This window comes from Castor canadensis, chromosome 2 (assembly GCF_047511655.1).
Source record: "Castor canadensis chromosome 2, mCasCan1.hap1v2, whole genome shotgun sequence".
NCBI classification, from domain to species: domain Eukaryota; kingdom Metazoa; phylum Chordata; class Mammalia; order Rodentia; family Castoridae; genus Castor; species Castor canadensis.
The window spans coordinates 110789470-110806997 of NC_133387.1; the positions used below are offsets into that span (position 1 = coordinate 110789470).

The 17528-nt window shown below is 42.6% G+C and overlaps 1 pseudogene; it reads right to left on the bottom strand.

The window, feature by feature from the left end:
• Positions 1-916: 916 nt before the first annotated feature.
• LOC109678125 (ubiquitin-conjugating enzyme E2 W-like) lies at positions 917-1367 on the bottom strand (annotated as a pseudogene).
• Positions 1368-17528: the final 16161 nt, after the last annotated feature.

A 17528-nucleotide genomic window follows, 5' to 3' on the forward strand; every position in this document is an offset into this window, starting at 1 on the left:
AGTAGAGCTCATGCTGATGACTAGCAGGAAGTAACAAGAATGTAATCTACTTGGAAAAAATCTTTAATGTACACATAGCAGACCCAAATGATGAACTGCAGCAATTTTATAATCACTGCCATCTTTCTTACTTCCAAACTAAAAGCCTTGATCAAACCATTCATACCTTATATTATTCACACTTTTACTTCAGATTGAGGAACTATATACAACAAACGAATTTATTTTCACCATAGTGATAACATATTGTATCTCTCTGCCAATGTGACTTGAAAACCTACCATGTCAAAACAATTTGACAGCAGATATAAACAATTAAATAAATACACAATGATCTTTCATTATAGTCCTTTAAAGACGCATATTAATTCATGCTGTTAGCCTTAGATCACAATGCATAGAATCCAAATACAAACAGTTGGTTTGACTTTCAAAGTTCTGTTGGATCCCTCACTTTATCTTATAATCCTACTATAACCAATAAATTCATTTCATAGGCTCTATCATGCTTTAGTCATGGAGTGGCAGGAATTAATGAAAAGTTTTCCTGTTACAACATCCACTGTCGACAATGATCGTTCCAAAACCACCAAGGAAATCATTGTTATTGCGCAATACATGAGGACCTGGGACTTTTCCCAAAAGCTTAAAAAAATTAAAATTAAAAATGGAATTATATTTGATATTCCCTGACACCTGCATTAATACTGTATGACTAATAAAAGCATGTCAGTTGCCTGAACTGAACCAGCGTTAAATATGCACCCAGAATGCCCATGAGTAAAAATGCAGTAAAAGGAAGTAGTCTTCATTGCCTATAGGTCACTTCCAGTCAAAGGTTAAAGTTCAAAGACTGATCAAGGAGCTCATTTTCTCAGTAGGACTACCTTCTGCTAGGAGGATGATAACAGTGGCGTCAACAAGTATCAACATAATACCACCATTTTGGGTTTTTTGAATTCTTGTTACATGTTCACACATAAAATGAATTATCTGGTGGATGTCTTCTCTCATTGCAGCTGGAAAGAATGCTGATAATGCTAAGACAAACCAATTAGACTGAGAGAGCAGGGGACCAGTCTTCTGTGAGAATGGAAAAACAGATATGACCATTGCTATGCACGTAAACAGGAATATTTTCACCAGTAAACATGACATGAGGAGAGTCAAAATGGTATCAACTACTAAACTTAAACAGAAGCTGAAATTTTTCCCCATCATATAAGTCACCTGGTGCACCTTCCATGTCTACAGTCCACTGTGTGATTGAATTTTGAGCACTCTTTTTCATTTACAGTCATCCCAGGAGGTGGGTTATTTTGCAAAGCCAACAGTTCTTTCCGTAGCTGTTTCTGCATTGACACCATGATGGAACCATCCCCCCAAGGCCAGTGAGGCCAGAGTGGATTCTTTTTTAAAAAGGTAAATTAACCAGGAGGTGTGGTGACATTTGACTGTATCCCAGCTACTAAGGAGCAGAAGTAGGAAGATTTTGGTCCCATGCCAGTCCAAGGTAAAAGCACAAAACCCTATCTGAAAAGTTAGTAAAGCACAAAGGGCTGGGGCCATGGCCTAAGTGATAGAGCACTTGCCTGTCAAGTGCAGAGTCCTAAGTCCAAAACCCCAGACCTACAGTGCACACACACACACACACACACACACACACACATGCATACAGAAATATATGTGCATATAAAATTTATATATACATACATATGAAATGAAACCTTACACAATACTCACAAGCATACAGTAAGGAGACAAAAGTCTAAAACAGACAATTTAACTATAAAAAATCTTGACGAGCACAACATATTGATCAAAGTGATGTGAATAAAGTAGAATCCCACAGTATTAAAATTACAAGATATATTTCATAGAAATAGAAAAGGCGTCCTTATAAGAAAAACAAATTACATATGAATGAAAATCAGGCCACCAAAAGAGAGCACAAGCTACAGAAATATTCATAATATATGTAATAAATAACCCAGTCTCTATGCAATCACTGGAAAATTGAATGAATCTTAATATACCATGAACATATGATTGATTTGCAAGGACAACTATGGAGAGCCAAGGAGAACACAGCACAATGACTGTCTTCACATGGACTGACTTCCTTCTGAAGACAGTCAGCAGGCACACAAACCAGACATGGAGACCATGCGAGTTCCCCTGTGGCTCAGCTATGGTCCTAGTTAGAATTTCCTCTTTTGAATTTAATGTTACATTTATTAACATATTATACCTGTATGGGGGTACATTGTGACATTTACTAAAGTTCTTACAATATATCATAATGATGTTCACCTCCTCCATCATTCTCCTTTATCCCCCCTCCTTCCACTCCTGGAATAGTTTCTACAGTTCTCATTTTTCCATTTACCTACATAAGTATATAATATTCCCACCACATTCACCCTCCTTCACCCTTCACTTATATCCTCCCCTCTCCAACAGGTGTCATCCTCAAGACAGGAACTTTTTTGCCTTCCTGTCCTTCATGGTTGTAAAAAGACATTTTTGTTGGTGTAAGTTAGTTAAACCAGAGTTTCCTTGTGACATTACCATGTTCGCATGTATTATAAATGGTTCATCCCCTCTAATTTTCTCCTTTCTTTCTTACTCTCCTTCTCATGGTGATTTCAACAGGTTTTAAATTAGGACTGGTGGAGTGGCTCCAGCAGGAAGACTGCCTACCTAGCAAGCCTGAGGCCCTGAGTTCAAATGCCAGTGCCACCAAAATGAATAAATTAATTAAGTAAATACTCGAAATTCATTCTTGTATAGAAAGTACATCAACCATATCCACCTTCTTAACTTCCTTCTTTTACCATTCCCCTTCATTAATGCCCTCGCCTTAGTGTGACCTGTTTTTCATTCTTGGCTTTCTTTGTTTAAGTCTCTTTGTTGTTCAGTGAAATTTTTGCCTTGGTATTACATCTTTACATACATTGTGATTAAGTCAATGTAACCCCCTCCACTGTACTGCTTCACCCTTTTCCCTCCATCTTGTTTTGTTTAACAGTTTTCAGTGTGTTTTGTTGTATTTAGTTCCTGCACAAATGTAATATATTTCATTATTAGTTGCTATCTTTCATTGCTTCTTTTATTCCTTCCTTGGTTTCCTCGGCCAGTCCCACTTTTGGATACATGTTCTGTATATATTTTCATGTATGTATGTGTAATATTGCTTGTATTTGTATTGGACATATCTTCCACTTTTGAGAGAAAAGAAACCTTTGGCTTTCTGAACCTGGCTAACTTCACTTAAGATGATGTTCTCCAGTTCCATCCATTTATCTGCCAATGAGAAAATTTCAGTCTTCTTTATGGGGGAAAACTTCCATTGTATATACGACCATGTTTTTTGTAATCCATTCATAAATTGTGAAATTTCTTGACTGTTTCCACAACTTAGCTATTGAGAATAATGCTGCAATAATGTTCCAATAAACATGGGTATGCAGGTGTCTTCATTGTAAACTGGCTTACATATCTTCAGGTATGTCCATAGGAGAGGTATTTCTGGACCATGTGGAAGATTTATTTTAGTTTTCTGAGGTGCCTCCATACATTTTTCCATAACGGTTGTACTAATTTACATTTCAACCAACAATGTATAAGAGTTCCTTTTTCCCCACATTCTCACAAAGGTTTGTTGTTGTTTTTGTTCTTGATGGTAGCTATTCCAACAGGACTGAGGTAGAATGTTAACGTGGTTTTGATTTGCAGTTCCTTCATGGCCAGTGATGGATAGCATTTCTTCATGTGTTTTTTTTATCCATTTGGACTTCTCATTTGAAAAGTTTTGTCCAGTTCATTTGCCATTTCTTCATTGGGTCATCCATTTTTAGGGGAAGTTTTGTTCAGCTCCCTTCTTGTTAATCCATTGTCAGATACATAGCTAGCAAAGAACTTCCCCCATTCTGTGGACAACCTCTCCAATCCTGTGCCTATCACTTTTGATATACAGAAACTTTTAATTTTCACATACTGCCATTTGTCAATCCTTTATCTTAGTTTCTGAGCCACTGGAATTCTATTTAGGAAGTTATTGCCTTGTTTATAAGTTCCAGTGCATTCCCCATTCTTACCTGTGTTAGCTTCCATGTTTCAGCTCTTATATTAATGTTCTTAATCCACTTACAGTTGATAAGTGTACAGGGTGAAAGACATAGATATTGTTTTAGTTTTCTGCATGCAGATATCCAGTTTTCCCAGCAACATTTGTTGAAAATGCTGTCTTTTCTCCATCATATGTTTTTGGCACTATGTGAAAGATCAGGTGATCATAGTTGTGTGGATTCATATCTGCATCTTGTATTCTATTCCACTGGTCTTCATGGTTTTTGTACCACTACCATGCTGTTTTTATTGCTATGGCTTTGTAGAATAGTTTGAAGTCAGGTATTGTGATAACCCCAGCATTGCTTTTTTGTTTTACTTAGTATGGAAGGAAGAGAGCAGTGAAGGAAAAGGACTCAGGAACTCTGCCAGTAAGAAGTAGGCCCAGGAAGAGTGTAGGATAATGAGGAAGAACCTGTCCAAAGAAGAGCAAAGAGGAGCTAAAAGCCACTAGGAAAGTGAAAAGGACAGTCAGGAGATCATAGCCAAGAGGAAAGGGAACAGAGAGCAGTAGGATTGCAAGCTCAGAGTCAGGAACAGCAGGGAAAAGGTCAGCTTGGGAGGAAGAACTTTAAGCAGAAAAGCAGGGTGGGATGCCTGGGAGACTTAGGGGACAGTGGGGAAGAAAAGAAAGAGACAGAAGGCAGTGAGAATAACACCGGGGGAAATTAAGAGCCTTCAGTGCAGAGGAAGAGCAAAGACAGACCCAGTGTAATGGTGGGAAAAGACAGAGAGGAAGCAGGGAGGATGGAGAAGACAGCAAGAAGGTACAAGCAACTGTTAAAGGCACTGCAAGCACAGCCAAACTGGGCAGCATCAATGGTGAGGAGAGTGACATGGAGAGAGAGTGAGTGACTGCAAGGCAGAGGGGATTCCCAAGAGGGAGAGAAAGAACCGCTCTTCCAATAGGAGCTCCAAGAAAGGCAGGACACAAAGCACATCTTCCTCCTCAGATGGAAGTCCATAGTCCAAAGACAGGAAGAGTGGACATTGTTGCCACGGAGAAGATGAGGCTGAAGTGCTATATTCACTCCTGTGGTACCCATTGAAGTTACAAAAGCTGCTGGGCTCCTGTCACTCACAGAAGGAGTGCCTGAATGTCCCCCAGTTGAGCTGGCAGCTGTGTACAAGAAGGGCAGCCCTCCTTAGTGAAGTCTCAGATACTGAAAGAGCAGTGCTAAGAGAAATCTCAGGTGACCTCCAAGGATGTGACCAACATCCTCAGTAGTTGAGGCTGGCCATGCAAACACACTGCCTGCACCCTTCAGGAGAAGCAGTCACTTGTCCCAAGGGGGAGCTGTTTGCAGGACCCTGGACTCAGAGGATGAGAGGCTTCCCAGACTGGTCTTCTATGGGTGACATTTTCAGCTGTCACTTCCAGAGTAACTGAATTCCCAAACACCCAAGAAGGACCCTTCTGTGGATTCAACACAACAGCTCTGAAATTATACTTAATGACAATAAAAGGCTACAAAAAGTCAGGAAAATTAGCACAATGGTTTTAGATGCTCTCTGTCAGCTAAGAAATCTTGTCTATTCACTAGGGTATGACTGGGATCCAGGGGACTGCCTTCAGGCCTTCCTGGGCATAAACGTAGCTCACCAACTTTTCAACACTGCTAATGCATGCCAGCAGAAAGAGATCCACATCCCACTGACCTTCTTTCCCCTTGGTAGTAATAGATACAGTTAGTCCTCCTCTTTCCTGAAATAACTATCACATTAATTTATCAAAAGATGTACACAGCAGAAACTTGGAAACAAAAGCAATGGAAGCAATTGGTCTCTGGAGGTTGCAGAATGGATGGCTCAAGATCCATTTTGCTGCTACACATCCACTGTGTACTCTGGCCTCACAGTCCCCCTCCCCCTGCCCCAGAAGTTTGGCTTTGTGTTTCAGAGTGCATGGAACAAAGATCCTGCACTCTTTGGAGGGTGGCAAGTGCAGGCATGGCCGGACTCAGTGAGCCTGAGCTTCCTGTGAGCCCTCTGTGTTCCCTGCACACTTGTATTTTTTTAACACATTGATGAACTCCACTGGGCACTGGTTGTTGCACTGTCCTAGAAGCCAGGACCACCTAAGATCTTGTGGTCCCCAGTTCACATCAAAAGGACATCAGGCAATGTGATCTTTTGGTAACTTGAAAATTAATATGATATTAAATTGTTGTGGTGGTCTTGTCTTTTTATTTCCTTTGTTATAAATAAAATAGACACTAACATCTCATGTTGAAATAACAAATCTTACACATTCTCAGCTTACTTACTACAAAAGAAGGCAGAACTAGTTAACCTTCTCAAGAATACTGTGTTTCCTTCAGCACAGAAGTGCTCATTTTAACATAATGAAACTGGGTGAGGAACTACCAGGGCCCCTAAGATAACTTGGGATATAGGTTGAAGGTGCTATCACAAGGCATGGAACAACTGTTACTAATTGGATCCTTAAAAAATAAATGTTTACACTCTGTGAACAGGAAAGAAAAAGGAAACAAAGCAGTGTTTACCCTTTTCCCTATCTGCACACTGACTTAGTGCTTTCTGCATTTCCTCTTCCTGGGAAGCAGGGCACTAGTAAGGTGAAGGATCATTTGGGGCTGCATTTGGGTAGGTCTGGGTACACCCTGGGCCCCCAAATACTTGTGAGTCCAATGAGAAGTCTGAGGTCTAGGGCTTTACCAGGTAGGCAGAAGCTGAGGGTGAGAAGCCTGAGGAGGAACATGGAACACATGAGGAGGGTTTGGTGGACAGTCTGCATCTTCTTATGGGTCAAGAATAAGGACAGCCCATAGGATTGCACCACAGTCTTACTGTGCTATTGTGGGTTCAGTGCTGGAGCTCCTCACACAGTCTGGGGCCATCTGTGACTTTCAAAAGCTGCAGGTCATGATAGTCATGTGGGGATCTTGTCACCTTCTGCAGCCCTACCAACAACTGCAGTGCTGCTTCTAAAACCAAATCCAGACCCTGAGCCAGCTTCTTCAAAGGCTGGACAGCAGGAATCAGCTTCCTCACAGGTTCTGGAGATCAATCCACTTCCTTCAGAAAGTTCAAAGCTCAAGCCACCTGCCTCACATGCCACAGAGTTCCAGTCAGCCCCACACCAGGTTCATCAGATCACCTTGCTGGCTTTCATCTGTGACCACACACAAAAGGCTGGTCAAGGAGAAGCCTCACCTCCTGCCATTCCCTCTGCATCTGTTAGCAGAGCAAATCATGATGATGGATGCAGTGACTGTAGTGCAGGGCAGGCAGCAGGCATCCTTTTGAACCCTTTTGCCTCCTTGCTCATCACTTCAGGTCTGTGGGTGAGATGTGAGATGCCTGGCACCTCTATCTGTGATCAGTTTACTGAGAATTCACATTAGGAGTTTTCATGGAAAGGTTACAAAAGACTGTTGGGGTTATTATCCCAAGTCCAGAGGATGGAAAACACATGTCCAGCTCATTAAGAGTGGAATGGAGTAAAACTGGGAAGGCCTTAGAGTCAGAATTTACATGACCAGGAATTACAATTGTTTCTAGACAGCCCATGTTTTCTGGACACTGCCCTTAACCCAGAGGCCTGTTTGTCACCATGTCAGTTTTCCAATCAGGAGGAGAACAGCAATCATAAGGGCACCTGCATCCTAGAATCTTTATTTCACACACCTACCTCCAACCTGTCCTCTCTCGAAAATCCTTGTCAGAGTCAGGAAGTTCATAGCAGAGGACTTCCTTGTTAACATACATTCTGGGAGTGCCTAAGACAAGGGACTGTACAGAGGCTGCCAGTAGAAGCTGAGAAGTCTATCGGGACAAAAATGTACCATGTAATCCAGTGCTTACTAGATGACCTCAATGACCCTGGTGTCAGGGTTTAAGAGCTCTTAAAACTTTCTCTGAAAACCAAGATGAAGAAAAAAGGTATCATAGTGAGAAGTGCCCTACCTGAGAATCTGGGACAAGGCAGACAGCAAGAGTGACTTCTGCTATCCCTCCCCAGAAGTGAGGATTACTTCTGGTCCATGAGACACCCTGAAAACACTAGTCTATGCACAGATGATATTTCCCACCAAATGCAAGTTCACTCACTTCCACATTCTTCTCACATTTTCAAACCCAAACCCCTTGCCAAACACTTCCCGACATCCAGTGGAGACCCTCAGGCACAGTTAACTGTTAGATGGATTGCTCTTTTTTTTCTCTCCAGCCTCATGGCTCCTATATATCTTCCCATGTATGACACTGTGAGGACAGTGCAGAAATCACTCACTCTCCACTCCCTGTGTCTGGGTGAGCCCCATCAGCCTAATAATTAGGCTTTACTGTGTCCCCCATTTCACCTTTTCAGAAGACTTCCACCTATTCCTTTACTACAGGCTCCAATTAAACTCAGGACACAAGCTAAAACTGAATTTGCCAAAAGCCTTTTTGTCCCCACTGATTATTCACCCTCTCTTCACTTCCCAACCTTTTCACCATAGTCAAACCAGTGTCTTCTTCCTGGACACACATATGTGTGCACATATGTGTGGCTGTGTGCCTGTGTTCAACACATACACACACACACATCTGTGTCAGTTCTTAAATGTGTTTCCCTGTGGGTGTGTAAATGTTTATGGTCATAGAAGCTTTTGTATGTCTATGTGTACATCTCTTTGGAATAACTTGTGATTTATCACTGGATACCACTTTGGTCCTAAGATCTGGGTCTACTCGTGTCTCATGTTTGATCTGTTAGAGAGAAACAGTTTGGTTGGGGAATAGTCTCATCTCTATGGAAAGGTGTCAGGGGTCCATGAAGCACCCAAAGATAGGTAGAGATACAGACATGATACATGAGGCTATGTGGCAGATAACAGGATGATCACAACAAAGCAAGTTTCACAACTGGGAAAGCTATGAGAGGCAGAGTGACCTGTCCAGGGTCAAATGCCTCATTGGAAAAAGGAGCAAGGAGCGAACCCACATCAGGCAGCTCAAAGTAAGGGCCAAGTTTCAACCCAGCCAGAGAGAGCAGTGTGGAGGGTATAGGTGTGACTGCGTCTAGTTGTCCACATGGTTTGGGTCAGGAAGCCATCACCATGATGGTAGATCTAGGGAAGGCTTTTGTTTGAGGCAGAGTGTCAGTTGAGACCTTCAGAGATGACCTCACTTCCTGGATAAGGACAAAAAAGAATTTAGAACCCTGGTGGCCAGGCAACTAAATTACTGAGCAACCACTATCAACTCATATCTCTACTAACTCTGTAGAGAGAAAGATGTTCTCTTGCTGTCTCCAATGGTGTTGGGACTCAGGCCTCAGGAGACCATATAGAGGAGAACAGCCCAATTCTGGAGAAACTGCTTCAGGACTCAACAACATCCCCAGGGGAGAAGTTCCCAGAGGAAAACAAAGGTGGGAGATGGCCTGAAAGGGTAGATGAAGGGGCCCACCCAATCCCTTTTGGCTTCCACAGACCACATCCTCAGAGGTGTGTGTGTTTGTGTGTGTGTGTGTGTGCGCGCGTGTGTATGTGTGCATGTGTGCGTGTGTGGGTGGGTATATACACAAAGATGGGTACCTTTTTGTATGAGAGTTTATAGGAAAATTCAATGCCGCTGTTTTGACTTACTATAAGGCAAAGTCTTTTTCTAGTGTGCTCCTGTTTTCATGTTTTAACTAACCTACCTTGGGCACAAACCAGGGTGGAAATAAATCAGCCCACATCCCAGGTGAGCGCATCAGGGAGGACATCCTCAGCACCATCATTCTGGAGAAAAGGGTTGATGACCTGCTGCCTCCCCTGCTGGTCTGGGACCACTTCTTCATCCCCATCTTCCTATGTAACAACTGGTGATCCAGGACAACTTAACATGATCACAACAGATGGTTCAAATGGTAAGCACCACCTCCAAAGCCCAGAGGACATGTCACCTTCTAGCTGTGCCTTTCAGGGCCCAGTTAGATTGAATTCATAGTAGTAGAGTTTACCATCATAGGTTAGTAATTCTAGTAGGAGGATTCCTGGAAGAACTTGGCCAAGACTTAATAATGTGGACTTGGCTACACCACTCTCAGGAAGGCTGTTGTAACTTCTTCCTTTGGAACAATCAAGGGCAAAGAAGAAATAGAGGTTCTTGTCTCATCCTGTAGATGTATCAACAGATAAATGTGTTCCTCTTGATCCAACTACAGAAGCCAAGCCAGTTCCTTCATCAAGTCCAGAGCTCGAATCAGCTCACTCAGAACCTGTGGAGGTCGAATCAACTCCCAATGAGCCTCCAGAACTGGAGCATGAAATGGTGCCTGGGCCATCTAAGGAGCCCACAGAGCATTCACCTGTGAAAACAGAGAATGGGCAAATTGAGAAGAATCCACTCTTGGATGTCCTTCAACATTTGGTGCCCGAGCAGGTCACATTAACTGATGCTGTGAGTTGCTATTTGGGGCAGTGTGATGCCAGGAATCCCACTGACCTTTTCTCCCAAAACCAGTGATTCCCCAACCCAGAGTCATTCTTGAGATTGAAATCCTAGGAACACAATAACCATGAGAATTTTCATAACTAGAAAGCTCAATGGTCTTTACAGGAGATGTGGGCACCTCCAGTTACTATATCAATTCAAGCACAGGTTAGATTGCAGTAGCCAGGAAATCATATTTCTCTTGGGCCAGAAACTCAGGGCCTTGGGTGAGGCCTGAGATGCCTGAATTTACTCCCATAAAAGAGTACAACAAAGAGTTTACATTCCAGAAATTATAGGTGTGTAGGTGCAGAAGTAAGTTCTTCCTAGGGTTCTGATCCTGCAATGATACCCAGTGTGCAAATGGGGAGAGTGGGAAAATAGGATAAGCACAATGACCTGGTCATTGTCACACACCTGATAGGAAGGTTTGGTCAGTTATGAAGCCTGCTCTATCTCACCAAAGTTGTGGCACTGTCAGAGCCAGCATGGCCTAGGGACAGTGGGATGAGAGGTGTGGCTGTGTCTGGATCTGCTTTTCCACATGGACTTGGAAAGTAATGGGGGTAGCATCGCAGTGAATCTCAGGGAGGAAGGTCATGTCTGAGGAAGAGGCTTACATGAGGAAACCTAAAAAGATTTCACTTCTTGCACTAAGGACCCCAGAAACTGTACGACAAGGTTTACATGTACCCATAGTCCCCACCAACAACAGTCAGCTCCTTTCTCTGGAAACCCTACAGAGACAAGCATGCTCTCTTGTTGTTTTGTAGTTTATGCACAAGCATGCACCAGGTGAGCCCACAATGGAGCCCATGTCCACATATGGAAAGAATGGGTCAGTCCTTACGTCAGAAGGCTCTGGATTTCCCAGAGGTTACCAAAGTTGACTTAGAGAGCTCACATCATGTGAGGACACTACGTGCAGCAATCTGAGCTCCAACAGAAGGAACCTCACTTCACTTTCTGGCAAAGTCTTCTTCCAGTTTGCTAGTGTTTCCATTTTGATCTGTTCCTCCTTGACCCCCATGCAGAGTGAAAATGAGTCTGCATCCACCCTGGATGAGAACAGCACTGAGGACATCCAGGAGGCACCCACACAGGAGATGTTGGGGGAGCTACAGCTGCCTTCCCTGTCATTTGGAGACTTGCTCTTCATGCCCACTGGATTGCAAGGCACCCAAGGAAGAGTAAATATGATTCAACAGGCACTGCAGATCTTGTTTTCATGGTGAGCACCACTTCAGTACTTGTAATGATCCCTACCTCCTGGCTGGATTTGGCAGTGCCCTTCCCTGCTCTAAGTTTAAAACTGCAGACTGGGGTGCTCATGGGAACTCCCTTATGAGGTGTTGCAGATGGAGTGTGGGTGAGCCAGAGAGGTGCTTGTCCCTGCCTGAGCCCAGGGAATAGGCAGCACCATGCTCTGCCTCATCTGCATGTCCATACTGGAACATGGAAAAGAACTCTGCCTTGTTCCCCACTTTCCTTGACCTGGGCAAAGACTTGTGGCAATTTGCAAATTAGCTTCACTGTTCCATGGGTTCCTCCCTGATATGGCTGTAGCAGACCAGGAAGTCCTGTGATTACTGAGGACCCCAAACACAGTGAGAGTTCAGGGATGGCTCTGGATGGGTTTCTTTCTTTAAACTAATCTTGGAGTCTCCTACTTTGTGGTAGCAGGATTCCTGGCACTTTGCATAATTCCATTAAAAAGCAGTAAATCCCTGATGTCCTGGGTGTCATTCCCTTGTCACGGCAGTAGGTAACGTGTGTGTTCCAGCAAGTTCAGTGGATGTAACCCATTCTTGGATTCTTCTAGGTATGACTCCAACAGAAATCGCACAACTCAGGAGCAACTCAAACGGTGAGCAGATGTTACTTAAAGTAGGTGGGCACCAGTCTGAAGAGAGAGGACATTTGGGGAAATTTTGGATAGGACTGGGCACACCATAAGTCCCAAAACTCTTTTGACTTCAACTAGAGGGCTGAGGTCTAGGGCTTTCCCTGAATGAGAAGGAAGTCTAGATAACTACCAGTAGCATCCTGGGAACTGAAGTATGACAGGGGCTGCTAGGGCTGCAGGCCCCTGTGAGAAGTCATCATTCTCAACACAGAGCCTACTCCCTGTTGCTCCTCAATCCAACAAAGAAGGGGTGAGGGAATTGTTTCTCATAGAAATTACTTGGTCCCCAGAGTCCCAATGAGTTCTCAGAAGGCCTGCTGTGCCTATGAGGTGAAAATGGTCATGGGTGACATCCCACAAGGTGTGCATGGAGATGAGGCAGTAGGAACCAATATGTGAGGGCAGCCAGCACCTGTGATTCCCAGGAATGAGGATGTACACAGGTGAATTTGAATTCTGGATGAATGATGTTCCCAGAGACACACAGGACAGCATGGAGAGTCTCTAAATAATCAAGTCATACTCAAACCATTTAGCTTGGGCTTCCGCTCATGGAAGTTCCCTGCAGCTCCTCCATGTGTACATTGTCCTCCACTGCCTGGACAAAGGGCTTCTTCTGACCTGTGATGATCTCTGGGTTAACGGTCAAGGACAGGAACCTAGCACCCAAATGTCTACTGTGGCAGGGCAGAATTGAAGGTCAGGCCTCTGATTCTGCTTCTCATCCATCTTCCTCCAGGGCTGTCTACTTGATCCTTATGACCTGGCTCGACGTGTACCCGGAGGACTTCCGCCAGCCCCTTGACATTGCCTGCCTAAGGCTGCTTATAGTGTTCCTTCAGCCAGCTGTGACTCATGTGGACAGAAAGTGCCATGTCCAGTTTCTCCTGGGTCCTGGAGACCAATAAGGCAGAAACTGAGGGTGAGAAGCCTGGGGCAGAAACATAGAGCATGTGAGTAGTGTTAGGTCCTGGTGTCAACATGTGGACATCCCAAGTCTGTCACTGATTCAGGAGCAATGAGGAGCTATGATATATAGCAGTTGGAGCACCATCTGGGAAGGCATGATGTCATGGGGTCAGGAATGGCCTTCTCAGACAGGCATGGGTTTGTTGGTTTTGGTGCTCCCCACTAGCAAAGATGGCAGAGTGGGAGCCTGGGAAGACCCTTTTCCATCTACAGCTGAGCTGGGACATGCAGTAATCCAAGAACTTCTCTGAGCAGTAGTCTTTAGGTGTCATCAGAGCCTCAGCACTGTCTTTCCCCAGCCTTAGTCACAGGGGTGAATTCTCAGTAGTTTCATTGCTGGATTAGAGCAATCTCAGAACCATGGTATAGACCTGTCATAGAGATGGCTCGAAGAAGTAGGGGTTCTGCAGTCCATATGGGTGACCCTGACCACTCCTTTTCCTTTCTCACACCAGAACTGAAGCTCTTCATACTTCCAAAATATTCTATACCATTAGCATGAAGTCCACCTATCAGTTCCTACTGAAGAAGCAGATATTCAAAAAGCAAACAATTATCAAGAAGAGTGCAAACTCAAACCTCTCTTGGAGGAAGAAGAGAGGAGTCACTTGTCCCTTTGGAGGTTTCACCAGGATCTTATTGGCTGGAAATCGGGCCCTTCTATCATAGATTAACCCTGGCCTGCAGGTAGTCCTTCAACTCATCTCCCTGGACCTTCAAAGTTCACTGAAAGGTTCAAAGCTTTGTCCATGGAATGTATATGTCCAAATTTATTCTTAATATTGTTTATTTGGTTTACCTCTTCATATTTCTTGCCAATGTTAATTTTCCAAGATACACTTAAGTTAGTTTCAAATTGCCAACCACTTGGTTTCTGTCAAATTTTCCTTATTTATTATCTTTGTTCTCCATTTATTCAGACTCAGTCCCCCCTCTTTCCCTCACTTTTTGTCTGTATGTCTCCATTTCATGATTTGTTTATATTCCAAATAAAGTTGTTAATTTTATGAATTTATATGGAGTGTTACTTTTTCATAGAAATATTCTTACCACTATTAGTGTTTACCTGTTAAATACTCACCTTTTGAATCTTTCCAGCCCTCTTTTTAGTTCATTTCTCACAAAATCAACATACCCTTGTTTTTTTATTCACTTAATTTTATTACAATTCAGGAAATACAGTAAGGAATTTTATATTAATTTTACTTTATTTTTGTAGAGAATATTAATGTCTGTATATTTTGTCTGTTCTCAGGAAATTATTTGTCAAAACATGTATTGTTATGCTATTTTATTATATTTTTCTTATTTCTACTGAAATACACTTATGTAGTTTTCACTGTTTATTGACATAGGAAAAATTCTTTGTTTCATATTTTTCTGTAGTATTTCAAGAACATAAACTTTTTAATAAAAAACAGTTTTTCATTTTAAAGGCAACATAGTCACTGTACTAATTGCAAGCAATAAAAAAACACATGAGGAAAACGAAAGTCCCTTGTTATCTTTAATCCTCCTCCACCCCATGTTTTGTTCCTTCATTGCCATTGACTGGTCCAGGGCTTGCATGGCACTGAGTAATCTGATTAAACACAGACCTGCACAGGACATTTGAGGCCCCAAGATCAACTATACCTGTTGTCTGTGCTCTGCTTTCTTTCCAAGGAGCTGAGCTCCCCTGTCCAGTCACTTGAACAGGCAATCATCAGTGACACCCACCATCCCTGGAAGTTGTATTATAAACCCTCGTGCAGCTTCTTAAACCATTCTGGTATAAGGGCAGGATAGGAGACATCGCAATCTTGCAGAAGAAGAAGACTGGGGCCTGGAGACATGGTGAGAAAGGTAACAATATCCACAGAAGCATGAGTCCAGCAAGGCATTGAGGGAAGACTCTAGGTCAAGTACATGACAGGAAATAAAAGCCCTTGAAAGACTTCCTGGGTGTCTTCACCCCAGCTCAGTAGGCCTGGAGCAATGCTTGTCCTTTTCCATACTTCATGTCCTCAACCTTAGTAGGAAAGTGGAGATTCTCTGAGCAGGCTGGAGGTGTGGAGGGGTCAAAGTTTTGCCAAAATCTGAGTTTTAAGAGTGTGACCATTAGTCTTGTAGCCCTTTCTTTTTGGAAAGAGCATGGAGCCTTCATGATCATTCCTCATATTTTGAAAGAAAACAAATTTTAGAACATCCTATCAAATTATTAAGGATTATAAAAATACTTCTACAGATATGTAATATCAAGACCAACACCTATTTTGTCGATAATTGTTACTTAATTAAGACCGTGTCATAAGAACGCATTGAAACTCTTCTTCCAAACTTTTTACTTTTACTTATATGCTAAGAATTTATTCACCATTAAAAAACATGTTGCTTTTCTTCCTTGCATGGAAATCTTAAAATCAAAGCTACAATATAAACAAATGTGATTGTGCAATTCACAAGTCTAAAAAACATTAGGACTGAACTGGTTACTTCTCTACAGAGACAGTAGGAGATTTTTCCATTGCTCAGATGTTTGCAACAGAACTTCTCCCCTTGCGACTTGGCATGCAATTACAGGTACCTTTGGACCACCCATATTACCCCATAAGGAAGAGGATGACTCCAACTTTAACACATTCACCTGATATAATCCACAATTTCAACCACATCAGTGGCCACACTGTTGGGTACAGCTGATGTTTTTTTCACAACAGGACTTTCCTGATGAAAGAAGCAATACATTGACTTATGACCTAGCCTGAGACTTCTGCATCTGAATGACCACTCCAGATTTGTCTGTCATAGTACCTGTGACCATCAGGCACTCCTACATAACATTTGACCCCTACTCACATTTCCATGAGAAATCCTGCATAGCTGTATGTAGTTCAGAGCTAGTTCTGGCTGTGGCACTGAAGTTGAAAGATACAGAAGAATGCATTCATATCATTGTGTTCAAATTGCACAGAGCAAAAGAACAGCTGTGCTGGCAGCATCTGTGCATCCTTGCATCCTTCAAGGTGCCACGAAAAGTACTTTGCTAACGGTATTTGTTTTACAAGGTGGACTTCCGCATCATTACTACTTCCTAAATTTGTCCCCCTAGCTCGTCACTGGAAATGATATTTCAGCTCCCTTCTTTGCCCAATATTTATTTATTACCCCAATATTGTGAAGCAATTTCTGTTGTAGTTTTCCAAGAATGTTTTGGCAATTGTGGGTGGAGTTTTATTTATTTTATTTTTGGTGATAGGGATCAAACCCAGGGTCTCTTGAATGCTAAGCAAGTGCTTTGCCCTGTAAATGGATTTGTTCATCTTTGCAATATGAAGTATTACTTCACAGGAAGCCCTCAGCACATGAGAAATTATATGTAAAATACTTGTGACTTTTCAGAACCTTCTAACCCAAAGCTCTTCTTTTTATTTGTTTGTTTGTTTCATTTTTGTTTTTTGTTTCTGTTTTGGTTTTTTGGCAGTACTGGGGTTTGAACTCAGGGCTTTGTACTTGCTAGGCAGGCAGCGTACTGCTTGAGCCACACCTCCAGCCCTCTTCTCTGTCTTTAATCAAAGAAGTAGCTTGTTTTAACCTTGTGTTTGTGAATTTCATATGTAAGTGCTACTTTTTTATGGTGTCATTGCTTCATTAGCCTGTATAGCTCAACAAATAACTCACTGGGATTAATACTTCCCCACTAATTATAAATACAAAACTCACACTATATGAGTATGGTAGTTTTTTATTGCTGCCATTACGAATTATCATAAATCCAGTGGCTTAAAATGACACAAATAGATTGTCTTATAGTCTGTAGAGCAGAAGCCAAAGGGGTCTTGCTGTTTTCAGATCAAGGTGTGGGCAGGCGTATTGCTTGCTGGAGGCTCTAGGGGAAAATCTCTTTCCTGCTTATTCAGGTCCTTGTCAGAATTCAGTATTCTGCAGGTGGTGGTTGGTGGTTGTAAACCAAAGGCTGTCCCAGCTTCTAGAGGCCACCGTGTTCCATGGTCCATGGCCCCTTTCCTCCCTCACCCAAGCCATCAACCATAACTGAGGTCCCTCTCATGTTGCATCAGTCTCTGGCCATAACTAGGAAACATTCTCTGCTTTT